At 39.4% G+C, this 27,091-nt stretch overlaps 1 long non-coding RNA gene across 2 annotated transcripts; it reads right to left on the bottom strand.

The window, feature by feature from the left end:
• Nucleotides 1-1,475: 1,475 nt before the first annotated feature.
• On the bottom strand, nt 1,476-24,309 carry LOC106730277. Of its 2 annotated transcripts, XR_004320133.1 has the most exons (4): nt 23,845-24,309; nt 14,077-14,171; nt 12,955-13,041; nt 1,476-2,744 (listed from the first exon to the last, which is right to left on the bottom strand). It is a non-coding gene; the product is annotated as an uncharacterized LOC106730277 (long non-coding RNA). The 2 variants fall into 2 exon arrangements; XR_004320131.1 differs by lacking the exon at nt 23,845-24,309 and having other exon boundaries at nt 14,077-14,701.
• Nucleotides 24,310-27,091: the final 2,782 nt, after the last annotated feature.

Genomic DNA, 27,091 nt, shown 5'->3' with positions numbered 1-27,091 from the left:
TTCATTCATTGACATTAACCTCTAGCCCCCACTAGACAATTGGGTTTGCAACCCCTTGCCCTAAAATCCACTTCCTCCTCCACCCCGTCCCGACGTCCTCAGCCTTGATCACTTTTCTTTGAGTCACCCACACAAACCTCAAATTCCTCTCACTTTATTATACTGAATGATTCAGCTTTTCTAATATCTTGCACCCACACCTTGTCACCTAGACCAGAGGGGCAGCAAAAATTTTCTATTAAGAGCAAGATAGCAAATATTTTAGGCTTTGCAGGCCATATGGTCTCTTCGGCAGCTCCTCAATTCTGCTGTCATGGACCAGAAGCAACTGTTGGGGGAAATATCATTAAAAAACATATCTTCTGCCAACCCAGAAAACTGTTCCACAAAGTAGAAGAGAAAGAAAGAGAGTAGAAAGAAAGAAAAAGTTAATGATTAAGTATTAAACCAGAATGTGGTGCTCATCACAGGCAATCCACTAAAGGGGTGCTAAAACGGAGAGAAATCTCACCTATATGTATAGCCAGGCAGATACAGGCCATGACACATGCTCTCAAGAAGAATGATAACTAGTCCTCAAGTAAGAGGACTTGACAGCACCTTTTGTTACACATAGTTCATCCCAAACTCACCTGGTAATTGGGGTGTCCATCTGTGTTAGCTAATTGCCTTTATCCAGAAGAATAATACAAGTTCTGCTATCTCTATGACAGGTAGGTAGTTACAACTTGGAGACCGAAGCCTGGTGAAGTTAGGCTCCCACCCTCCCAGGGAAACTGGGAGATGGGGTTCCACCTTTCTTAATGATTGCATTTCAAAGAGATGGTTCCCAGATTGTTGAGAAAACAGTCCTGGGCTGTAAAACTGGCCAGAGGGTTTTTTTTTTTTTTTTAAGCTTTCAAAAAGATTAATGTATATTTTAAAGGGGCAGGGAAAGAATTAACGATTGCAAATTTTCCAAAGCTGAATCAGAAAGTGGAGTGGAGATTTCTTACTTTTATAACACCTGAGCAAATTAATTAAAATTTTTTTATTCATTTTGCCCTTATGCAGCCATAGAATGTACATGCATAAAGGAGTGTGGCTATGTTTCAATAAAACTATTATGGACACACAAACTTGAATTTCGTTTAATTTTCACATGTCATGAAACACTATTTCTCTTTTGGTTTTTTACTCTGCAACTATTAAAAATATAAAAACCATTCTTGGCTTGCAGGCCGTGAGGTGGACTGGGTCTGCAGACCGTGGTTTACCAAGCCCTGACCTAGACTATGACAGTGATGGGGATTCCACATAAAGTGCTTTCCTAAAAACAATGAATCATGGATTTTGCCACTGCCTTGGAAGCCAGTAGTCAGCTGTAGTCAGTTTTTTTGTTTTAATTAGTATTTCTACTGGATGGTACACCTTTAGTCTTTGTATTAATTTCCTAGGGCTGTTGTAACAAAGTACCACAAACTGGGTAGCTTGAAACAAAAGAAATTTATTCTTTCACAGTTCTAGAGCCAGAAGTCTGAAATCAAGTTGTTGGCAGGGTTGGTTCTTAGTGGAGGCTCTGAGGGTGGAAGTGTCTCATGCCTCTCTCCAAGCTTCTGGTGGTTGCCCCCAATCCTTGGCTTGCAGCTGCATCATTCCAGTCTCTGCCTCCGTTGTCACACAGTGTCTTCCTGATATTTGCCTGTGTCCAAACATCCATCTTCTTAAAAGGACACCAGATTAGGGTTTACCCTAATACAGTATGAGTTCATTTTAGCTTGATTACATCGGCCAAGACCCTGTTTCCAAATGTTACAGTTATGAGTTTGGGGTCAAGACTTCAGCATATCTTTTGGGGGACACAGTTCTACCCAGTGCAATCCCACTTCTCAAATTTCTTTTCTGGCATGTGGCTAGTACCTAACAGTTCCTTTCTGCTCAATTCCTAGGAAACATTCTTTTTGTTAACTGTCTCAGTTGTAACTAAAGGGTGGCAGAATATGCCACCCCAAAGTATGACTGTAGGAGTTCAGGGCATGCCACCCTCAAAATATGCTGCTTTGGTATCTGGATAATTTTGAGCTGTTAGGACATATAAAACAGCAAATGCAGGGAGACGCTTTCTCTGAACTCCCCTGATCTGCCTAAAGACAGACACTCCAAAGGGAACTCAGTTGTCATAAATCCCCTCTCCAGAGTTTCATCAGCCCGGGAAGATCAACTCTTGTTGCAGGAGAGGAGACTGACTAGAGGTCGACACCACACCCAGACACACTTTGTCACAAACTATCACACCTCTCATCTACCCTTTTAAGGGCCCTTCATCTGTCCTAAAAATCATTTACTCTCCCCTCAGAGACCTACATCCCTTTCCACTTTCCCTGTTAAGATGGTATCTAAGTCTGGATTCTAAGCCACCTCGGGTTATTCACCCTAATTATGCAATCTCGCTGGGTATCTCCCACATGCACATGAGGTATACATGTAATAAACTTCTGTTTGTCTGTCTTTTGTTAATCTGCTTTTATTACAGGGGTCTCAGCCAAATACTCAGAAAGGTAGAAGGAAGCTATTTTTCCTCCTTACAGAACAGTCCCCTAGACTAGGGCAAGCCACTGGATCATCCTTTATGTCTGACCTCTTCTCTATGTAAATATAGCTGCAGTGAAGTTCACAGAACCAAAGTGAAACATCATCATCTTTCCATCTGTCCAGTCAGGGGGGCAGCAATGAACTGTATTTCTTTAATAAGCCAGTTCAGTGTCCTGCAAAGAAAATCCTGTTCTCATTAGAGGAATAGTAAATTCTTTCAAAATTGAATTTTAACACCTTTACGGAATAATTCACAAGTCTGTTGATCTTAACCCAACTAGAAACGTTCCCTCTATCTGTGCTTATGGCTCCTTTATGTCTGCATACTCAGGGTTCTTTTAAAGTTCTGATGTAAACGCAGTCTGGTATTCTTCCTTTTATGATTTAGCCAAATGTCTTCTATTCCCCTGTATCATTTTTATATCTTTTATATATCACTATACTAATTTTTGTTTTGATTTTCTAGTTGTTTTAAGTGGGAGTGCTGGTCTGTCACTGGCTAATCCATCTCACTGGGAAACAGGTTCATTTCACCCTAAACATTTTCATTTTACCTTCTTATATTTTAAAACCAAAACATTTTTTAAACTGAGATGTAGTTGACCAATAATATATTGATTTTACCAAATGTTTTCTATTTCCTGTATCATCTTTATATTTTGAGTATATCATTTTGATATACCAAAGTTAGCTTCTGTATTTTGGCATTGTTGGCATCTTAGCTATCTTCCAGTGTTTTACTATCATAAAATAAACATTGCATATGTACACTTTTTGTTTTTTATTAAACATTCTTTCCTCAGGATAAATTCTATTACTTGGTCAGGGGTTAGGCAAATTTATGATTCTTTCAATAAAGCATCATTTTGCCCTTGGGAAAAACTGGCTTCATTTACATTACTATCATTAATGCATGAGCCGCTCTGCTTTCCTGAAGCCTTGCAGGCTTTGGGTTTTTATCACTTTTCAAAAGTTTTTCTAATTCTATTTTTAGGTTGAAAATGAAACTTAACAGTAGGTTCCATTTTTACCAACAAGGTGGACTGAATATTTTAAAAACCATGATTTAAAATCATGTTTCTTCTTATATGAACTGTCTTTTAATCATTTGTTTAATGGACAGTTGATATTTTTGCCCATTGATATGAGCTTTTATACTTTTCAGTTTTTGAACTTTCGTGTTTATGGGCCAACATTTTCTCTATTCTTCTGAATTTTTAAATCTCAGCTTTATTGATGTTCATTCCATCAAAGTTAAAACTATCTAAGTAACAAACCTGTCCATCTTTTTTTCATTTCTATTCCATCAGCAGTCAAAAAGTGATTTCTCCCAGGGCTAGACTGTTCACATACATGGGAGTATATCTGTTTATATTTTTAAGTATTGAGCTTTCAATCCACCTGGAATTTTTTGGCAAGTATGGTGGAAGGTATGGGTTTTTTAATATTCTTGTTGTTGATATTCTTATATACATACCAAGGGTCTCAAAGGGTTCAATGTCTGCCAGGACAAATTCTGCTCATGACCCCTTTTGACTCTGGAGTACTCTGATGTTCTTGCCCATTTATTTTCCCACATAAAATTAAAACTACATGAATTCTATGAAGTGTTTTATTTCTAACCAGTGGCTGGTCACCTAGGATGGGTGAGCTATCTATAGTTATTATTACTGATCCATTTGCTTGTTGGTTGCTAAAAATGTTTTTGCTGTCACCTTCTATTCTCCCTTTTCTTTTTCTTTCTTTCTTTCTTTCTTTCTTTCTTTCTTTCTTTTTTTTTTTTTTTTTTTTTTTTTTGTTGTTGTTGTGTTAAATATTCTCCCTGTTCTTAAGGGTTTATGTGTCCATTTAAACACCTTTATTGTGGTTTTCCTAGGGTTTAGGGAGGAACCAAAATTAGATGTGTTAGGGATGTTCTTGCCTCACACAGGAAAGAATTCAAGAGCAAGGCATGGTAAAGTGAACACAAGTTTATTTAGAGAGACACACTCCATAGACAGAGTGCAATCTGTCTCCTTCAGAAGGGAAAATGGCTTAGGAGATACACACTACATAGACAGAGTGTGGCCCATCTCAGAAGGCAAGAGAGAGAGGACAGTGAGAGTGACCAGGAGGTGCAGAGTTTTAGGTTCTATGGGCTTGGCAATTTCATATGCTAATGAGTAGGAGGATTATTTCAATGACTTTGGGGAAGGGGCAAGGATTTCCAGGAAACGTCCCCCTGCCCACTTTCTGACCCTTTATGGTCAGCCTGGGAACTGCCATGGCACCTGTTGGTGTATTATGAGGCTCAAGGTCTACTGGAAGTCGAATATTCTGCCATCTTGGTTCTAACCAGTTATGTCCTGTCCTCAATTGTTGTGTCACTCCTTCAATGGTTGTGCCTTGCCCCCTTTCCATCCACTTCAGGTGCATATATGTAGTCACCTTAACCCTGAATCACAAGTTTTAAAATGCTAACGTAGTCAAATACATTTACCTTGCCTCTTTATGGAAGTATCATCGTGTAGGCATGAATGATTGTTAACTCAGTTTCCAGCCCCTCACTCCTACCTGGAGAATCGGGGATGGAAAGTTCCAAGCTTCTAATCATGGCTTGGTCTTTCTTGCAGCCAGTCTCCATCCAGGAGCCCACCCAGAGTTGCCTCATTAGAACAAAAGACATTGCCACACCCAGGAAGTTCAAGGTATGTAGGAACTCCTTGTCAGAAACTGGGCTCAAAGACAAAATTTTAAAACAAAACATGCTGCTAGCAAGAACAAACTTTCTGCCAATAAAGAAAAAAATAATAATGAAAACGCTTCTCTGTGGGCCTTTGTAGTTTATAGTGCAGGTTGGTATTTCTTTCATATTAACTCCAACAAAATGCCAACTAAAGTGCCTGAGATAAGGAAGATACCAACACAAAATCAGCAACTTAAAATGAACAAGTATGGGGTCAACAAAACTTTAAAAATTCAATATAAATGGGGAAAAAAAGACATTCCCCACCCCCCGGCCCCCCAAAAAGGGAATATTAGAACCTAGAACACATTAAGGGCTACAGATATAATTCAGGGAAGAACAGAAATTTAGGATTCATAACATAAAAGAGCAGAATTTTTACATGTTTCAACATAATGGTAAACATGTCAAACAACAATCATCCAGGCTGCAAAGAACAAAGAACTTTATTTGGGGGTCCTAGGACATGTAACTGGGGAGACATAGATTCAGGTAAAACTGAGGGTATTCTGGGGAAGAGAGTCAGATGCTTATAAGGGCAAACACCACAAGATTGTTCTAAGTTGTCTTGCCAGAATTGTGATTGGCTCCGATGTGCAAAGTAATATTTGTCCTTAAGGAAAAGGCTATCATGAGTTATTTAGTGTAAGGGTCTGATAAGTATCTTGAGTTTCTAGAATAGTGTGCAGCTGTTCCGAATGCCTGTGTTTAAGACAATAAATGGTCAAAAGTTCAGATTCTATTCAGGCTGAGATATGCATAAGTCCCACTTCCTCAATGGCTTCCCAGCTCCATTTTAGAGCGCTCTCTTAGCAATACTGGTGAAATGGAGCAGGATCCTGTGGGGCCCTCCCGGTACAAATGTGTCCCTTTCTGTGTCCCTCGTTTCTTGTTTGTAGGAAATAGGCTTAATTCAGCCTCCTTGACCTTCCCTGAGTTCCAAAGGGCAGATTCAAACAGTTTCCAAAGGGCAGATTCAAAGAGAACTTAGAATTAATATAAAAATGTTTACCTCATATATTCCCTGGAATTCCAGGAGATTCAGTGACATTCAAATTCCTACTCAAAAATTTGAAATCATTCAATAATTATTTCCTTAACTTCTTCTGATCTCCAAACCCATTTCATGGGCTTCTTCCCAATAACAGTTCTTTCTGCATTGCTCCGATTATGGTCACAAATCACCTCATAGTTGCCTAATCTAATGACTATTTCTTTCTAGACCCTCAGTAGCATTTCAAATCATGAACTATAGCCTCCTCAAAATTTTGTTCTTCTATAACACTTTTTCAAAATATCATTCTCCACTGATTCTCCTTCCTTCTAGAAAATGAATTTAACATACATTCAATAATCATTTAATGACCATCTTCTATGTATCAAGCACTGTGTTTGGTCTCTGCCCTCAAGAAAATTTCAGTTTAGTTGGGAAGAAAGACAAGAAATCACTTCCCCTCAGAAGTGATAAGGGATGAGTTAGAAGAATACATATGGAATGTGAAAGCATATGAAAGGTATGTCTTTCTAGACAAATAACCTCTCTAGGGAGGGAGGAGGAAGTCTGAGAGAAAGATATTCTAGAAAAAAGGAAGAAGAGAGGTTCAAGAAGCATGGGGTGCATCCCCATATTCATTGCAGCACAACTTACAATAGCCAAGAAATGGAAACAATCTGTGTCCATTGATGGATGAACGGATAAAGAAGATGTGGTATATATAAAATGAAATATTACTCAGCCATAAAAAGAATGAAATCTTGCCAATTATGACATGTATCAATCTTAAGGGCATTATACTAAGTGAAATAAGTCAGACATAGAAAGACAAATACCATATGATTTCACTTATATGTGGAATCCAAAAACAAACAAACAAATAAATAAATAAACAAACAAACAAAACCCCAAGGTCATAGATACAGAGAACAGATTGGTGGCTGTCAGAGGTGAAGGGTGGTGGGGGGAGGTGAGTAAAACAGGTGAAGAGCACCAAAAGCTACAAATTCACAGTTATAAAACAGCATGTATAAAGTATAAAGTACAGCATGATGGCTATAGTCAATAATACCATATTGCATATTTGAAAGACAATAAGAGAGCAGATCTTAAAAGTCCTCATCACAAGGGGAAACAAAGGTTTTCTAACCCTGTATGGGGACTGATATTAACCAGACTTATTGTGGTGATCATTTTGCAATATAGACAAATATCACATCATGATCTTATATATCTGAAACTAATATATATCAATTATATCTTAGTTTTTTAAAATAATTGAAAATAAATAGATAAATGAGAAGAATGGAGTGGTTAATTGTAACTGATGTTGAGGAGAAGACAAGTAATAAAAGCAGGAGGGAAAGCTGTTTAGCTGAGAGTGATGAAGGCGTCGCGGAGAGGGCTGAAATGGGAACTGCATGAGGGAGTTGACTGGAGGAAGCAATGAGGGATTCCAGGCACGTGAAGTCCAGCTGAGGTTGGGGACCATGAATTAGCAATGATTCTATCCAGGAGCAGCAGGAGAGACAGTAGGTTATGGAATTAATCCAAAGTCAGGGTGTTTCAAAATGGGTATGATAGGAGGACAAGAGCCAAGAAAGTTGCAGATATTAGGTAAACAGTTGAAGAGAGGTTCTTGTGGTCTCAACAGCTTTAACATAATGAAGCATCTTCTCTTTTAAATTCTGTCCCTTCTGTGGGAGTCTCTCTCTTCTGGATTTCTAAGGAATTAAGTTCATCCATTCAATTAAGTTTTTTCATTAATAAGGCCTTTCTAACAACCTCTTGCTGAGAAAAGAACATGTAGTCCAGAGAAAAGAACATGTGATGTGGATGCAGAAGCTCTGGGTTTATGTCCTGGCTCTCCACTGGCCAGCTGCGTGATCTGGGGTAAGTCATCTGATCCCTCTTACATTCGTTGGTTAGGGCTGCCATAACAAAATGCCATGGACTGGTGACTTAAGCAACAAAAATTCATTTTCTCACAACCTCCGGAGGCTAGAAATCTGAGATCAAGATGTTGAAAAGATTTCTTTCTTCTAAGGCCTCTCTCCTAAGCTTCTAGATAGCTGTCTTCTCCCTGTGTCTTCATATGGTTTTCCCTCAATATCTACTGGTGTCCTAATCTCCTCTTCCAACAGGGACACCAGTCATGTGGGTTAGGGCCAGCTAACAACTCATTTTAACTTAACTACTGCTTTGAAGACCCTATCTCCAAGCACAGTCATAGTCTGAGGCACCGGGGGTTTGGACTTCAATATCTGAATTTTGAGGGGCACACACTTCAGCCCACAATACCTCTAAATTTCGGTTTACTCAGCTATAAAATTGGGGTGATAATAGAAGGTAATAGATAATAGAGATAAGAATGTGGTAGCTAAGAATATAGTAATTAAGGGCATAACGGTTAAAAAAAAAACACACATAATGTGAAAAAATGTAATGGCTGGAACGTACAGGCCAGGCTGCCTGGGTCTGAAGCCACATATGTTGCTTACTAGCTGTATGACCTGGTGCTTTAATACTTCAAGTTCTTATTTGCAAAATGGGGAAACTAACAGTCGAGGTGAGTCCAAGTTTCACAGGTTTTGAAATTTATACACCTCAGAAAAAGAATACAAAATTACAAACATACACTTACGTATAAAAGTGAGTATTTAGAATCAGAAATGAAATCATAACAAAGTATACATTTCAAAATGTTGAAAATCCTATTCCCAATATTCCCATATACACCTTTCCTTGGCTGTATTCCCAAAATGCTTATGACCACTCCAACACCCAAGGGAAGTTTGAGAGGTCTGAGAAGTCAAAGTGGGAAGAAAAGAGTGGTCTTAACCCGTGGTGCTTAAAATATCTTACTTTTGAGGTGCTACTAAATCATAAAACCATGTGAAAGCATTAGGGTACCTCTCGGGGCCTTTTAAAAAGCCTATGCAATTGGATGCGAATGAATCAGGAGTGGTCATTAGCATCATCTTCAACTAAGAGCAAATTATTAGGTGATATGATAGAGGTGATGAGGACAGTGTTCCCAGAAATTGAGCAGGATGAACCTGAGCTACAGGAGAGTGACTGTCTCCTACTCGTGATTGTATCCCCTAGGGTAATAGCATTTCAGTTGAATGCTATTCAATGAACGCATGAATGAGGAGCCAGTGGGAGACACTGCAGTAAATCAGATGGGGGAGGGATTAAGGGTTTGGAAACTAAAAGGAAGGCTGAAACTGAAAATCCCGTGGGATAAGATTTAGTAGGATTTGCTGACTAGCGGTAGAGGTAGGGTGTCTGGGGGCACAAAGAAGCAAGGGTGGCAGGACAGCTGGAAGCATCGTGGCACCACAGGAGGAGGAAAGTAGGAAATGAGACAAGTCAAGAGGGGTGGCTATTTGCAAGAGATGATGACAAGTTTGGATCCTGATATGAAGTTTATGGTAACAGAGAAGTCCCTCAAAGAGAACCTGGAGGCGGCTAGAAATGCTGATTCGGGAGTCAGGGCAGAAATAGTAACTGAGATAGTAAGAGCAAACGACTCCCCCAAAGGGAAAAGATGAAGAGTGAGAAAACCATGAAGTTAAGGGGCCAAATATGAAAGAACTTAAGGAACACAAAATAAAGAGGAAAGATGGATAAAAGAGGCATTGGTCCCATTGCCGGCCCTCAGGGTCTAAAAGGTTGCCCACTCTCTGCTTTACAGGTTGCTGCCTGGACTCAGCATTGAGTTCATTAACAATGCTTAGTGAGACTAAGTCTAAAGGAGTCTGGGTTATTCAGAATCTCTGAGTGTCAGGAGGCTACAAATCTGTTCCAATGGCTGGAAGGGAAACAGATGTGTACTTCCGCTGTTTACACTCTTTTAGAACAATGGAAACCATTTTCATGACATCATTTTCCCCAAGAACATGAGTTATTATCTTGTACATTAAGTATCCACCTTGTGTAATTATATAATCTCTGTGAGGCTGTGCAGCTGGGGAAAAAAAAAGGAAGAAAACGAAACACACACAGCACATTACTTACCGGAAGTGACCATCTGATTACTGAGAAATGAAAATAACTGACATCAGAAAAAGCTGTGGATTCCTGCCAAGTCCAGCTCCCTCAGTCTAGCTGGTTTCATTCACTGGGACTGTGACAGGCTCTTTTTTTTTTTTTTTTTTTACAATCAGGATTCTTTAACTCAACAACTACATTGTTGAGTGTTTTGGATGCTGTTTAAAAGCTGGGTTTATCTACTCAGTTCTCAAAACAAGCTTGTGAGCTTAACTCTTAATCCCTCCCCCGACCTGATTTACAAGCCTATGAGGTGCTGGTTTATCCATTTCACAGATTAAAGAGAGGCACGGAGAAATCAAGGTCAGTAGACTAAGATCACCCAAGATTTGCCCAAGATTTGAACCCAAGCAGTCAGTGTCCAGATCTCTGAACCCCCATTCTACTGTCCAGAATAGCAATTTACATATATGTTCATTCAACCAGATTAATTTTTCAGGGAGGTAAAAGCAATGTATTCTCAGATGTGTGGAGATGTGAAAGGATGAAAATTTCTCAGGACCTTGAAAGCTCTTGAGCACTTGGAAATTACAGGGCTTGTTTTAAGGCATTGCCCTTTCATACCCTAAGTAAGGCAGGGTTCCAGCAAAATGGAGGAGGAGAGTGGGTCCCTGTCTGCCACCACCCTGCCCTCCTGGTAAGCTCTGTCACCCAGGCACTCCCTGCCCCTCTGGTGTCCCACCTCCCCTCCCCTCCCAGGCAGCCTCCTTGGGCTTTTCCAGCTTCTCCAGCCTAACTTCATTTTAGGCTTCTGTCTTCTAGGTACAGACAGCTCTTCCGGTGCACTAATCCCTTTAACATCCTCATGCTGGTGATCAATATTACCTGCCTCTGATTTCTTGCCAGGAATTTATTCACTCCAGAGAAAATGTCTTAATCAGAGGAGAGCTATTAAGGTGAGAATTTCAGGCGTGATAGCAGGTGAGTTATGGGAATGTATGGTCAAATGTGGGAAACTATGACATTTTCAAATCACTCTCATGGCTGACTGTCTACCTGGCAAGGCATGAGTCCTGGTTTTAAAGGATAAATAGTTTATGATCCATCACTCTTAGAGGTTTCCCACTGTGATATAATAAAAAATAAATATTTGGTCCTTGTCCCTGGTTTCTGGCTCAGAGTTCCTAAAACCCTTGGAATCTCCATAAAAGACTGTCTTTTATATGCTAATGAGATAACTCTTGGGGGCTGTGGGGCTAGATGGCTTCAGAATAGAGGCCGGTCTCCAGAAAGACCCAGCCACAGTTAGCAATTGGAACTCTCAGGGGAGGTCACTCCCTGACCTCCGGGGAGAGAAGAGAGGCTAGAGATTGAACTCAGTCACAAATCTAATTATTTAATTAGTCATGCCTACATAATGAAACCTCCATTAAAAAACCCTAAATAAAGGGGTTCAAGATCTTCCAGGTTGGTAAAGAGATCGAGGTACTGGGAGGGTGGTGTGCCCAGAGAGGACACCGAAGCTCCGTGCCCCTCCCCACACACCTTGCCCTAAGCATCTCTTCCATTTGGCTGTTCTTGGGTTGTATCCTTTATAATAAGCTGGTAAATGTAAGAAAAGTGTTTTTCTGAGTTCTGTGAGTTGTTCTAGTGAAGTGCCAAACCTGAGAAGTGGGGTGTGGGAACCCCGGACTTTAAAGCCAGTTGGTCAGATGCGGAGGCTCCTGGGACTTATGACTGGCATTTGAAGTCAGGGCAGGCTCATAGGACTTGAAAATGAGTGAAACAGAGGCCAGAAACAGAGACAGAAAAATAAGGAAAGTGAAAGTGAAAGGCAGAGGTGGAGACAGAACAATAGAGAGACTGAGACAAACACAGGTGGGGAGAGACTGAAGGAGAGAGAGAATTACTTTCAGGCAGGCAGGAACTGAGAGTAACTGTTTTGATTTAATTAACATACCTAGGCCTAGCCGCATATTTGAATCACCAGGAATGTCTTCCAAAACTACTGACACTGAGACCAGATACCTGACCAATTAAAATCACGCTCTTCAGGGGTGGGGCCTGGCACCTGTATTTATAAAGCTCCCCAGGTGATGCTGATGTGCAGCCGGGATTGAGTGTCATGGATGTCCACTAACTGGAATATGAGGGTCTGCATCTTCTGCTAACTGGTGATTCCCAGGAAGAGGAAGCCAGTAGAGGGGAAGGGCAGGCAAGAGCCAAACTGAGCATTTAGTACCTGTACTAGTAACCTTTCTCCCTCCTCATTCTGCCTGTGTCCCCGAGAGTGCTCAGGCCGGAGCGACGGGGTGCATTTGTGAAGGGTGATATTATGTGATGAACATATTGTCTTCCCCTTTAATGCTGAGGAACAGAAGAGAAAAACAGAACTGGGTTGAGAGTAAGTCAAGGTAAGTTATAGAGAAATAAAAGGTGGATTTGCACAGCCTCGTTTGTGGTTAAATTCGGGTCTCTCCACATATGGACATTATAGGGGATGGTAAGTATAGCCCAGCATGAACTTCTGGTGGGTTTAACTTCTCAGATTTATATGATCTCAATCCTTGACCTTAAATCACAGAACCAATGCATTACACACCACTGTTCTGTGGAGAATTTACTAAACAGCACCACTTACCAAGAAATATAAAACATCTCCACTTACCAACACGAGGTTCAGACCTTCTTTGGTTTGGCTTGAGGCTAGAACATTGTTTGAATGACAGTCTTTCCAGCTGTCTTGGTCTTTTGACTGTGAAGAAAACAGTAAGAGGCATTATCCAGGCAGCGCCATCTGAAAACCTTCCTCATAGGTTTCCAAATAGAAAATAACTATTAGATTTCACAGATTTCTCTAACTCGAGCCTAAGGTTCAAAAGCAAATAATTTATTATCCACGATTTTTGAGTATCAGTTGTATTTAATACCTCAAATGCCAGTGAGCTCTTGTACTTATTCCAAAAATCCTAGGCTAACAGACTCTGTCAGTATCCCCTGGCTCTTAACCATTAAAGCGCACCTTGGTCATATTTCCAACTGTATTGCTAGTCTCAGGATTTACTGGAGTGCCAAAGTCGGCTTTGCTTGACATGGAGAGAAAGTGCAGGTAAATTAAGGTGCCCTCCCACTCCCTCAAGCCCTTATCCAATGATTGACTAGAGTTGGTGTAAAACTATCGCAGCAACCTTGCCCCCCAGAGAGGACTCACTCTGAGTTTCCCTAGTGGGATTAAGTGGTAACTGATTTGCTAACATCCTCTACCAATGTTGTTTAGTTCCCCACTAAAATCACTTGCAATTGAATCCTATTTTCAGGTCTTTTTCTGGGAGACCCAAACTAAGACACAGTCCTCAGTCCTCCACAATAATGCATTTGTGGTTTGACTATCAATCAGTCATAGAATTTTAGAATTTAACAGCAAGAGTTCTTTTTTTTTAAATGGAGGTACTGGGGATTGAACCCAGGACGTTGTGCATGCTAAGCATGCACACTACCACTGAGCTGTACTCCCCCTCCCCTTGAATTTTAGAATTCAAGGGTCATCACAGATCATCCAGTATAGAAACTTCATTCTCCTGTAAAGGAAACCAGTGTAGTGAAGGGGTGAAACCACTTACTCCAAGTCAAACTACTAGCTAACAAAGGACACAGTACTTGAATCTGCTCTGCACAGGATCTGGAAGAGAAATCCACCTACCTGACGGTATTCTCACACTTACAACCAGTAATAACATGGCACATGTCACCTCCACACACCTTGCCCGCCCACACCTGTGACAGACATTACCTGGTGTCAGTACTCTTTTTCCATCATCCCAGATATCATCTCAGAATTCTTCTCAACAAGGAGTTCCAGACAACCATCATTTGATCAAAGGTAACCTATGAAATGAAACAGATTTTCCATGCCTGATCTAACTCAAAAAGTATATGAATTCTCTTTGCTTAAAGCCATCTCAGAGAATTTTTCACTCTACTTTCTGTAACAAACAGAAAACTCCAGAAGGACTGGGGATGGGCTTCTTGAACAATCCTTCTCACTCGCTAAGGAACTTCATCCTTCACTTTATACTCTCCTGCGAGCAGCCTGGTATGTTTGCTGAAAGCATTATCAACAACCTCCCAGCCCAAGAATTCCTTGAACACAGACTCTTACAAAGCACTGATGGAAAAACTAGAAAACCTTCAGAAGAACCAGCCACATTCTGTCAACTTGTGTTTTTCCTTTTCAATGTTTTGGTTGGTGTCTTTAACTGTTACAATTCTTCTCACATCTTCCAAACAACCTATGATTATGACCATCTCCTTGAACATTTCAGACTCAATCAAAACTCTAGCATCTTCTACACTGCTTTTTATGTCCTCCCATACCACTGGCCTCACATTCAATTCAGTGACATGATATTTAGACATGATGTAGGAGAATTTTTTAGAAACATCTTTCTAGGCCTTGATGACATTGACCTTTGTTCTTCCTTAAATAAGTTAGGTAGTTGCAGACCTGATTACCGCCAGCTCCTTACAGCTGATGTGGGGCCATGTTACCTCACCGTGACACTTTCTCCTTTTATAATTTATCACTCCAATCAGGTGAGGCTTTCTCTGCAAGATCTTCCACATGAGAGGATCCAGGAGCACCAGGAATGGGGCCGGCAGCCTTCCCAGGGGCTTCTCCTTTTCCATAGGAAGCTACGCCCAAGAAATAACACATAATATGGGAACACAAAGACGAGCCTTTCATTGAAGATAAGTGTTTTGGCCAATTAAGTGTCCACTACTAAAAATAAAAAATAAAAGATATCATTCAGAAAAAAATCTTTGGCACAAAAGAAATCCTGATACTAATGAGACTGAAATAGAGTGTCTACCTAAAAATGGTACCACTGGCAAGCTGCTCGATGAAAGATGTGACATTCATGAATGCAATGGGGCTAATCCTCACCTAATGAAATAGATCTATTCCAGTCTTGTTTATTTTACAGTAAAGTTTTATAAAATTAATTTGATTTTCCCATCGATAGTACAATATTAGAGGTGATTTTTTTCTGAAAAAAATCTGGCCCTTAGGATTCAATAAATACAAATAATAATGCATGAGAAGTTCAAAATAACCTACTAGAAGTAAAGCCAATATCATTTTTTAAAAGGATAGTTAAAATAGTAAAAAACATTAAAAACAATTGTTTGCTTATAACCAAAAGTCATAAAAGGTTAGATTGCCTAGGAGCAGAGCCCAAAATGGGGATCTATGTGCAAGTGATTTATTAAAGTTGTGCCCTTAGGAGAAATCTGTAGGAAGTGAGAGCTTAAGAGAGAGAATATGGTTTAGATTAAGCCTGGCTTCTGCCTGATCCCACCGAGATCTCTAGAGTATACAGATTGGATCACAGTGTTGTCTTAACCTTGAGGCAAGGGAGCTGGGTTCTTATACCTCCAAACCAGTCAGTTATTGGCTATGGGCCATTCTAGTTGGGAGATGGATGTAAATCCCCAGGCACCTCCAGTGTCCCAAAGGCAATCCTCTGGAGAAGGTTTTAAGTGTGAGTTCTTCACAGCAATACATGCAGCAGTTGGATTCTGAGTGTACCTAATAAGTAAAAGAGAATCCAGGGCATCTGGAAGAGGCACCAAAGGAAAGGAAGAAAACTAAGGGAAGTCCAAAGAATAACTGCACAAGTTTAGGAGAAAGAGAATGTGGCGTAGTGGCTAAGTCATGAAAAATACCTAAGGGATTTTGGTTGACAGTAAATTCAGTATAAATCAACAATGATGTCGCTGTATTAAAGGGGGGGGGGGGAAATAACGCTAATTTTTTAAATAATAAGAACTGTCCTAAGGTGAAATGGGTCAACTTGGGAGACAGTGAGTTCTCAGGCAAACAGAAGATGCTCTGATTTTACTTCTAAGGAAACCATTTCGCTTTTCTGGGGGTGGGAGAGAGGGAGAGTGCATATTTTTCTTAATTGAATTCACCTGCCTATTTTCAAATGCATTTTACCCAGTAGAAACAGTATATCATAGTACTCTTATGTCAGAGGTGGTAACAATATCAAAATGGAGGCCACTGAACCATTTAAGCCCTGTTTAATAATGGCTCTTTATCCCTGTATCTGCTGACACGTGTAGCTACCTAAAACAAAATTCATATCTATCATTTCTCAACAAATTAGTAACTTGTGTTTCCCATTTCTCTTGTTGGTAATTGTAATAGCTTTATTTAATGAATACCTGTTATGTGTCAGATATTTTACAAATATTATCCCATTTAATTTAATCTTCATAATGACCCTGTGAGATAGATTTTATCTCTACTTTTTAAATGAGGAAACAGAATCAGAAAGTAACTTTGCCATTGCTATCCAACTAGTAAATTCTAGGAAAATTTAAATATATACCTTTGAAACTCTAAAGGCCAGTCATGCTCTAGAATTTCTATATAGAAGGCTGAGGGGTGACAGCCTGGCTAGAAGTAGGGGGTGATGAAGGGAGTTTGTCTTGAAACTACGTTTTCCTGGATTGTGTGAGTAAGATGGCACCAAATGATCCCTAACTGCTAGCAATCACACCTTTGCATAGTCTCCTTGCATGCCATATCAGGATTGGTCTTTGTGACCAACAGAATATGGCAGATGTCATGCTCTGTCACTTCTGAGGCTGGGTTACAGAAGGCACTGCAGCTCTTTCCCCAACCCCCAAAAGTCTCTCTGCAGGATGCCAGCTGGCATGTCATGAACAGTCCTTTAGAGAGGCCCTCATAGCAAGGAACAGAGGCCTCTGGCAGCAGCCATGTGAGTGAGCTTAGAAGCAGACTCTCCAGTCCCTGCTAAGCTTCAGATGACTGCAGCCCCAGCTAACAGCTTGATAGCAACCGTATGAGAGATCTTGAGCCAGAATCACCCAGCTAAGCTGCTCCCAAATCCTGACCCAAATAAAATGTGAAATAATAAATGTTTGTCACGTAAAGTCACTAGTTTTGGGGTTATCTGGCATGTAGCAATGGAAAACTAATATGGATTGTATGCTTGTTTAGGATGGCTTGAAGAAGAAGGCTGGTGGAGATTGTGGGAATAAGGCTAAAACCCCCAGCCTCGTAACCCTCTGTGGCTAAGTCACTGCTGAAAGCCAACCTCTAACCCCGATGCCAGTGATAGGAATTTTAAGGGTTTTAACAAAAAATTTTAAGTATATATACATATTAGAGTAGAATAGAAAATTGAGTGCATCAGTTCCTTAGCAAGAAATGCACATGTTGCAACAAAACTTTATTTTCCAAGTTGCAACAAATACTTGTGTCTTCATAATAAAGTATGGGTTGGAGTATAATATAAACATTTTTTTATGGTGCACTGTGGTTAAAAAAAGGTTTATAAAGTGCTGCACTGCACTCTATATGACTCAGCCTCTGCTATTGGTCTGTTTATTCACTAATGGATGGAGAGCAGACTGAGACTCAAGTGCACATGTTATCTTCAGAAGCACTGAATGTGCTTAAATATTAACCATTTACCAGAATATAACCATGGTAAATGGCTTTTGAAAGAAGTTCTCCAGATGTCAAGAGCTTTAAGGTGACAAGTATGGGAGAGAGATGGGCCTTCAAATTCTTCAAGATTGGGAGGTTGGTATTGGTCCTAAGAATCATGCAGTTTTAAATGTAGAAGTCTGCAAAGTGAGGGAAACCAATCCTAAATGTTCGTGTTCTCACCGAGTACCAGTTAAAAATTTGCAGTAATACCAATTCATTGCTATATTAAGAATCAGATATTATTTCAATCTAATGCTAAGACTATTAGCTTCTTAAATCACTACTGAAAGTTAAGCTCCTTTTCTTTCTAGATAGCCTTTCAATGTTTGGCTCTCCTGCCTGACTAGTTTCCACTGAAGCTATGTTAGGAAGATCCTAATGTCTGCTTCTCTCTGACTGAGCTCATCCACTTTCCCTTCCAGTCTTCCATCCATACCTATAGTTTCAGGGAAACCTTTTGGCTTCACTACCAATTCCTAAGGATCACAATTGGAGGTGATGTGCAGGTGAAGTATGATCTTTAAAAATGTTCTTTATATGGTTGTACCATCCAAAAGTATAAACTTCTTTGTGGCATAAATCTTTCAGGAGATTGTGACTGCCTTTAAAATGGTTCATTAAATTTCCCAAGTTCCTACCACCTGGTTACAGATGCCTTGGGAAAATCTGGTTTCCCAACTTTATGGTATCCATTACAAACATTAACAAATGTTCTGACATCTGCAAATAAAAATCAGTTTAATAGCACTGTAATTTCATTTCATATCAGAAGAAAACAGATTTTAAAATGTAATTTGTCCTACCAATATTTTTGAGAAAGGAGACTAAAGCAACTTTAATACTGGATGTTACTTCCACCCTGAAGTCACCGCTGATGTCTGACAGGCCACTAATCGACTCCACAAACAAGGATAGCACACCCTCAGCCATGGTGTCTTGGATATTGTGAAATGCAACCAAAAGGGAGGCTTGTGAAGAGTCTTTTGAAAATTCATCTGTTTCAACCACTTCCATTTCATTCATTTTATCCACTCTTCTGAAAACTATTACTTCTGTACTGAGGATTTCCAACTTAGCAATTTTTAAGGAGACAGAAACACTCAAGATAGTAATTTTTATATCTGATTTGAGAATTGAAAGCCTTTGGCCTTTATATTACTTTCAGATGTTTAATACTTTGAAAGAAAATAGATTTTACTTACTGCTTTTTTTTTTTAAAGAAAGAAAACAATAACTCTTTGGTTCAATGATAATGTGAAGTTAAACATAATACTTTGTAAAGTCAGATTTACTCACCAAATCACAGGGAAAAAAATAAACATGATAGTAAATGGTGGTGCTCATCCACTGACCGAAAATAATTGGGCTACAACTCATTACTGAGAAGAAATGTTTCTGTTACTGCATAATGAAAGAGCAATCCAAAAATATAACCAAAATACAAAAAATTCTGCATCTTCACAAAGAAGATTGAATATGGGTAGACATTTATGGGGACAATAGAAACTCTAACTTCCATTTTTAATTGTTTAACCTGTTAAAGAGAAATAAAAGGACTTTTCCCTTAGCATGATAAAGAGGCTTATTCTGAACTCAGAAGTCAACATTCACAGTGAAGAAATGTAACAGTCACTCTCCTTAGAAGTAGTAAAAAATAAAATTAAAAAAAAAATCAGAAATGTGTTCTGTCACTACTTCTACTCAGTATATTTTTCAAAACTCTTCCTGGTCATCACAATAAGGTGGGGAAAAGAAATGAGAATAAATATTGAAAAGAAAAGCCCCAAGCAGTCATTCTTTACAAATAACACAGCCACATCTTTGAAAATTTAAAAATCAGTAATAACATCAAGAAAGTAAAAAGACAACCCACAGAATGGGAGAAGATATTTGCCAGTCATATAGCTGATAAGGGGCTTGTATCTAGAATATATAAAGACCTTTTACAACTCAACAATAAAAAAACCAAATAATACAATTTAAAAATAGACAAAGAATTAAACAGACATTTCACCAAAGAAGATAAACATGTGGCCAATAAGGACCAAAAAAATTAAAAAGTTGCTCAACATCATTAGTCACTAAGAAAACACAAGTCAAAACCACAGTGAGATGCCACTTCACACCTACTAGGATAACTGAACTTAAAAAGGCAATAATAAGTGTCGTTCAGGATGTGAAAAAATTGGAACTCTCATACATTTCTGATGAGATATTAAATGATACAACTACTTAGCAAAACAGTTTTGCAGTTCCTCAAAAAGTTAGAGTTACTGTATGACCCGGAAATTTCACTCCCAGGTAGGTATACACCCGAGAGACATGAAACATATGTCCACACAAAAAACTTGTATGCATATGCTATAGACAAAATGTTTGTGTCCCTCCAAAAATCTGTATGTTAAAGCCCTAATCTCCAATGTGGTGGTATTTGGAGGTGGGGTCAGATGGGAGGTAATTAGGTTTAGATGACATAATAAGGATAGCACCCCCATGATGGGATTAGTGCCCTATACAATGATAAAGAGACCAGCACTTACACACACTCTTTCCCTCCATCATGTAAGAAAATAGAAAGAAGGGGTCATATGCATAGCAGGAAAAGGCCCCTCACCAAGAACCCAGTCATGCTAACTTCACTGACCTCTTATTTCCAGCCTCCAGGATTGCAAAGAAGCATCAATATATCATGCATAATGTGGAGAAAAATAAACTGAAACTAACCCAGAAATGACACAGATGACAGAATTACTAGATAAGGATACTAAAACCATTATTATAACAAAAAACTGCACACTTTTAAGAAGGTAAAGGAAAACAAGAATGTATTTAGCAGAGACTTAATATAAAGAAGAACTAAATCAAATTCTAGAGAGAAAAATACAAAGTTTGAGGTGAAAAATACACTGAATGGTGAAAGATATATGCACCCCAATGATCGCAGCAACATTATTTACAATTGCCAAGATACAGAAGCAACCCACAACAGAGGAATGGATAAAGAAGAAAAGATTAGTGAACTTTAAGACATTAGTAACAGTAACCACATAAAATGAAAGACAGAGGAAAAAAAGACTGAGAAAATAATGAGTAGAGAATCAGTGAGCCTGGGACAACTTCATGTGGATGAATATACATAGATAAAAGAGGAGAGAAGAAAATACTTGCAGAAGCAATGGCCAAAATCTTTTTCAAATTTGATGAAAACTATAAACTCATGGACCCAAGATTCACAATGAACTCCAAGCACAATAAAGATGAAGAAAACTACTCCTAGGCATATCATAAGTTGCTTAAAACAAGTAATAAAGAAAAAAATCTTAAAAGTAGCCAGTGAGAAAAGAATTATGCATAGAAGAACAAAGATAAAAATGATAGAAGACTTCTTGTCAGAAACAAGGCAAGCCAGAAGTTATACAACAATGTCTTTAACTGTCAACCTAGAAAATGCAGTATGTTTAAAAAAAAATGTGAAATTAAAAACTTTTCAGACATACACACACACTGAAAAACTCATCACCAGAAGACCTGCACTATAAGAAATGTTAAAGAAAGTTCTTCAAGAAGGGAAATAATGCCAGATGAAAATGGTGAATATGTGAATAAATATAAAATAATGCTTTCCTTATTTTTACAATCACTTTTAATAATCAAATATCCAAAACAATCTTGATAAAGAAAAACAAACAAAGCTGGAGGCCTTACACTTCCTGGCTTCAAAACATACTACAAAGCTGCAGTAATCAAAACAATATGGTACTGGCATGAAAACAGACATACAGATAACAGACATATAGATGGAGCAAAAGGGGAAAGCTTCATGGCATTGAATTTGTCAGTTATTCATTGGTTACGACACCAAAAGCACAGGTAACAAAAACAAGAATAGACAAGTGGGACTGGACATCAAACTTGAAAATTTCTGCAAAAAATAACAATAAATGGAGTGATTGGTATATATGTACAATGGAAGATTATTCAGCCTTGAAAAGGAAGGAAATTCTGACACATGCTGCAGCATGGATGAACCTTGAAGACATTAAGCTAAGTGAAATAAGCCAGTCACAAAAAACAGTGTTTGTTTAGCAAGATGAAAAGTTCTGGAGATTGGCTGCACAACAATGTGAATACCCTGAACACTAATGAACTACACACTTTAAAATGGTTAAAATGGTCAATTTTATGTGTATTTTATCACAATTTTTAAAAATATAAAAGAAAAAGAAAAAGAAAGCTGGTATATTCCAGTGCAGGTATTATCAGAGATGAAACTGTCATTTTATCATGATAAATGAAAAGATTCATCAAGGGAGAATAACAATCCTAAACATTTATGCCCCTAAAGAGAGCTTCAAATTATATGAAGCCAAAATTGATAGACCCCTAAGGAGAAATAAATCCACAATTACAGTTGGAGAGTTCAGCAGCCTTTCCCAATAATTGATAGAACTAGACATAAAACCAGTGAGGATATAAGGACTCGAACAACAGAATTAACCAAGTTGATCTAACTGAAACAGAAGACTTCAACCAATGATAACAGAATACACTGTTTTAAAGTGTGTGTGTGTGAATTTACCAAGATGGACCAAATCCTGTCCAGAAAACACATCTCAAAATGTAAATTTAAAAGGATTCAAATAGCCCAAAGTATGTTCTCAAATCACTATGAAATTAAATTAGAAAGTAATAGCAAACTAATGACAGCTGCACCTACATGGACGGATCTCAACAGTATTACGCTAAGTGAAAGGAGCAAGGCTCAAATGACTATGTGCTATATGATTCCACTTATATTACTGCAACTATAGAGACCAAAATCTCACCAGTGTTTGCCAGGGGCTCACCCTGAGTGAAAGGGATGATTACAAAGGGATTGGTGGGAATTTCGGGCAGTGATGCAACTCTTTTATATCTTTTATACTTTGTGGTTGTTACAATTATATACATGTCTCAAAACTCACAGAACTATATACTAAAAGTATGAATCTGCTGTATGTAAATTGTACCTTATTTTTCTAATGAAAGGAAAAGTCAATAGCATTCATGTACACAAGTAATTAGCTAAAAGATATAATGAAGAAAAAATATGAGAAAAGCTCATTTACAATAGCAAGAAAAGAAGAGGAAATATATAGAAAACAAACTTAACAATAAATGTTCTACGTAAAAAACTATAAACACTCTTTAAAGACATAAAAGTAAACTTGAACAAATGAAATGGCATCCTTCTTCTTGGTGAGAATATCTCAACACCATCTCAAGATGTCAGCTCTCTGTAATTTAATTTATTAGTTTAGTGCAATTCCAATAAAAATCCCAACCAGTTTTTTTTTTTTTTTTTTGGACATTGATCATAAATCAGAAGTCTACCCTAAAGTTCATAAAGAAAGATAAGCACGCAAGAATAAAGCGGAAAACATTGATATGGAAGAGCTCTGTAGGGGACTAGTCCTGACTTTAACATATGCTACAAAGCCTCTCTAAAACAGATGAACAAATAGGTCAATGGAGCAGCCAACGGAACAGAAGTTTCAGAATAACCAAACTACATCTAAAAATCTAGTATATGATAAATAAAGGTGGTAACTCATCTTACTGACATAGTGATAAGCTTCATAAATGATGTTCGGATTGAAGCATTAACGGAGATTAAAATGTGGATACCCATACAGAAAAAAAGATAAAATTAGATCTATTTCTCAAACCATACACAGGGGTAAAGTTCAAATGGATCGGAGGTCTACATGTAAAAAATAAAGCATTACAAATAGGAAAAAGAAAAAAAGCATGCATAACTATAACCTGGGTATAGGGGAAAGCTTTTAAAAGATGACTTAAAGTCCAGATGCAATAAAATGAGAGACTGGTAAATTTTACTACATAACAATACAAAAACGTTTGCACGGTAAAAAAAAAAAAAAAAAAAAAAAAGCCACAGTAAGCAAACTCATAAGACAAATGACAAAATGAGAGGAAAAATTCACAGGATATATCACACTAAAGGATTTAAAGGATTTTTATCCCTACCGTATAAGGAACGTTTAAAATTTGAGGGGAAGGAGATGAAACGTCCTGTGGAGGAGAACCCTCACACTCTGCTCTCCCGGGACAAGTCACGGTGGTGAGCGCGGTGGTCAGCGCTCCCCAGAAGGCAGCTTCCGCGGACCGGGGTCTCCGCGCCGCCCTGCGCGGCAGAGCATCGCGCGTGCGCAGGACGCCTAGCGGGGCCGCCAGTCGCTCCCTCCTCCTTGCTCCTCTGGCGCCCCTCACCTTCCTCCCCCAGGAACCAGGAAGAAAGCCTGGAAGAGCTGGCTCCTCGGCTCCTGGTGGAAGTCTGGGTCTCCACCTCCCGTCTCTTCGGCCTCTGGAAGTGCAACTTGGAGGTCAGTTCGCGGGCCAGGGCCCTAGCCCCCCAGGACGCTTAGCCCAGCTGACCTCCTCAGCCCTGTTCATCTACCCTCACTGCTGGGCTGGTGCCCCGCAGCAGAAATACCTTGATCTTCTTCTGCTTTCTTTTCTATGAAAATCGCTTATAGCTGCTTTAGAATTGTGTTACTCTTTTGGAACAGTATTTGCTGTCACCCAAATGCTGGGGTCAAAATCCTGGGCTCCAAAGTTAGTTAGTTGTGCAGCCCCAGTAAACTGCATCTGTACAGTGAGCGTAGCCATAACTACTTCAAGATGCTATCGTGAGGTTTAATTGAGGTAACGTTCCTAGAGTGTCTGGCATATTTTATTTTTAAAATATCAATATTAGTTCCCCTTTGTGCTGGGCATCCCATTCCTCCTCCACCCTGCTTTCCCTACACACTCATGTTCAGAAAAATACTCTGGATCCTTTTCATCCCCCTAAGACAGGGCTGGAATTAGGTGTCTCTCTAGCCTGACAAGACGTTGTTTAATGTCATTCAGTCAACTTGTGACGAAGGCCCTTGATATGCCTGGCACTGTGTTAAGATTATAAGGATGAGTTAGACACAGATCTCTTCTCTCTAGGGTGAGGGTAGAAGTAAGGGGAGAGAGAAACGAAAAACGATGAATACACTTTTACCTGATGTTATCATGAAAGGCCCTGGCAGAATATAGAGGGTAGTCTCAAAATGGGTACCTACCTAGGTATGGGCAAAGGGTTAAGGGAAACCAGAAATGGTGAAGCACCCCCACCCCCTCTTAACCAACTAGGCTGAAGGGACAAGGGAGAGGGTATGCACTGAACTTGGTAAGAGCCATGCCTATAGGAGAGTGCCATTTTCCAGGAGCCATGGCTGCTTTGGGGAGAGAGCACGGGAATAATTATCCCAATCACTCTCTCCCTCCCTCCTACGATCTCTTGATGATACCTCCTGTGACTACACCCAACCAGCAATCAGAGAGCATGAGAATGGAGTTGATGCAGTACTTAGAGGTCAGCACCCAGCACCACCCCAAGGCTGAAAGCAGGGTAAGTGGATTTTGGTATCACATCTGCATTAATAGAGATATGCATGAAGTATTAGGAACACAGAAAAATAAGTGATTCATGACTTGGAGACAAATTTGGAAGAAAGTTCCTATAATGGTAGCATTTGAGTGAGAACCTGAATGATGAGTAGGAGATTTCTAAGAGGAGAATGAGGTACAAGGGCATGAAAGAGAGAGAGAGAAGAGGCCAGAAGAATAAAAGTACAGACTGTGATAGACTGTGGTTAGGAAAAGCTGGTAGTCTGGTATGACTAGACCATTAGGGGCTTGGTGGGGTGGAAGGGGTAAGCAAGCATAATGAAAAATACTTGATGGCCATGCTGTGGAGTTTGAACTTTATTTCCTAGGTCAGCATCCTCAAAATGTGGTCCCCAGACCAGCAGCATTAGCATCAACTAGGAACTTGTTAGGAATACAGTTAGAACTTTCCGTTAGAAATCGAGGGTTGGGATTTAGCAATCTGTGTTTTACTGAGTCCTCCATGTGATCTGACACAAGTTCAAGTTTCAGAAGCACTCATCTAGGCATTAGGGAGTCACAGAAGGCCTTTCATCAGGAGTGGTGCAATCAGAGCTGTTTTTTCAAAAGTCGGTTGGAGGCGGAAAGAAGAAGAGGGATAGGGAAAGAGTCCGTAGTGGATATTCCACTCATTCTGCTGAGGGAGTTAGGAAGTTGCCAGCTGGGCAGTGAGAGCTGAAGTGAAGAGGGAGAGGAAGGACTGGTGACAATGGATTTGTGGGATGCGAGTGTGGACAAAGACAGTCGATTGCCATTTTAGTAAACAGAGGATGTTGAGACCATAAAACCTTCAGCCACTACAGCCACCTTCCCCCCTTAGCTGCACCCCTACAGTGCACCCCAAGGGGAATTCAGAATGGAGAAAAACAGGATATTGGCCATAGATAAGATGCATATCAAAGGAATAATTTTAATAAGCCCAGACTCTTGCATCTTTTCACATGTAGAAACGCTAAAATCACTAACTTCAGATGTCTGTTTTTTTGGTGATTAGCAGTACTCTTTTGATATTTAACTACATTTTTTTATAGCAAAAATTTCTATATGTCCTGGCTCCTCCCTTACCTCTTTGGAAGAGCCCTCAGAGGTATCTGAGAAGCTGTTTCTGGGCTATAGTCTTAGTAATGCCCTGAATGAAAAACAGTTCTCAACTTTTAGGTTTTGTACTTTTTTCCAGTTGACAAAGCAGAAGCCTACACTGCCTTTTTTTATCCCATTGAGAACCCTGGTAAACATTTACATCTCAAGGCACAAGGAGAGAAAAGCAAGTTCTCCTAGAAGGACTTGTTCCCTCGAGGTCAGAATTCTGAAAAGAAGTATTTTAGCAAGACAGCTTTTTCTGACTGCATATGCAAAAAGAACCAGTTTTGGAATTTTAAAAGAGTTTCATCTTAACCAATTTTCTCCATAATCTAAAGAATATTGTGGCCACACAGTGTTTAAAAAACATCACTTCCTTTTTCGTCATAGGATTATAGTTATAATTCTGTCAACCTGCTAAAATTGTTCCTTTGGGCTTTGAGAAGGAGTGGATATATTTCCCCTCATCCTAGCTGGGCACTTTTCCTTTTCATTTCAAATGACTAGTCAACAGACAGACAGACAGACAGATTTTTCTTTCTGAGGGACTGGTACGGAGTCTCTACTGAGCCACTCCCTGCCTCGACTGGTACTAACAGTGACCCTTCAGGTCCAAATGACACAAGTGCAAAAAGAAGGGCTCCCAGTGTGCACACCAGGGAATTTACCCAGTCTGGAGTACATCTCCTCTTCAGCAGCGCAGTTCCTTTTCCCA

The sequence above is a fragment of the Camelus ferus genome, chromosome 1, assembly GCF_009834535.1.
Source record: "Camelus ferus isolate YT-003-E chromosome 1, BCGSAC_Cfer_1.0, whole genome shotgun sequence".
Taxonomy (NCBI): domain Eukaryota; kingdom Metazoa; phylum Chordata; class Mammalia; order Artiodactyla; family Camelidae; genus Camelus; species Camelus ferus.
This window is presented reverse-complemented; position numbering and strand designations above follow the sequence as displayed.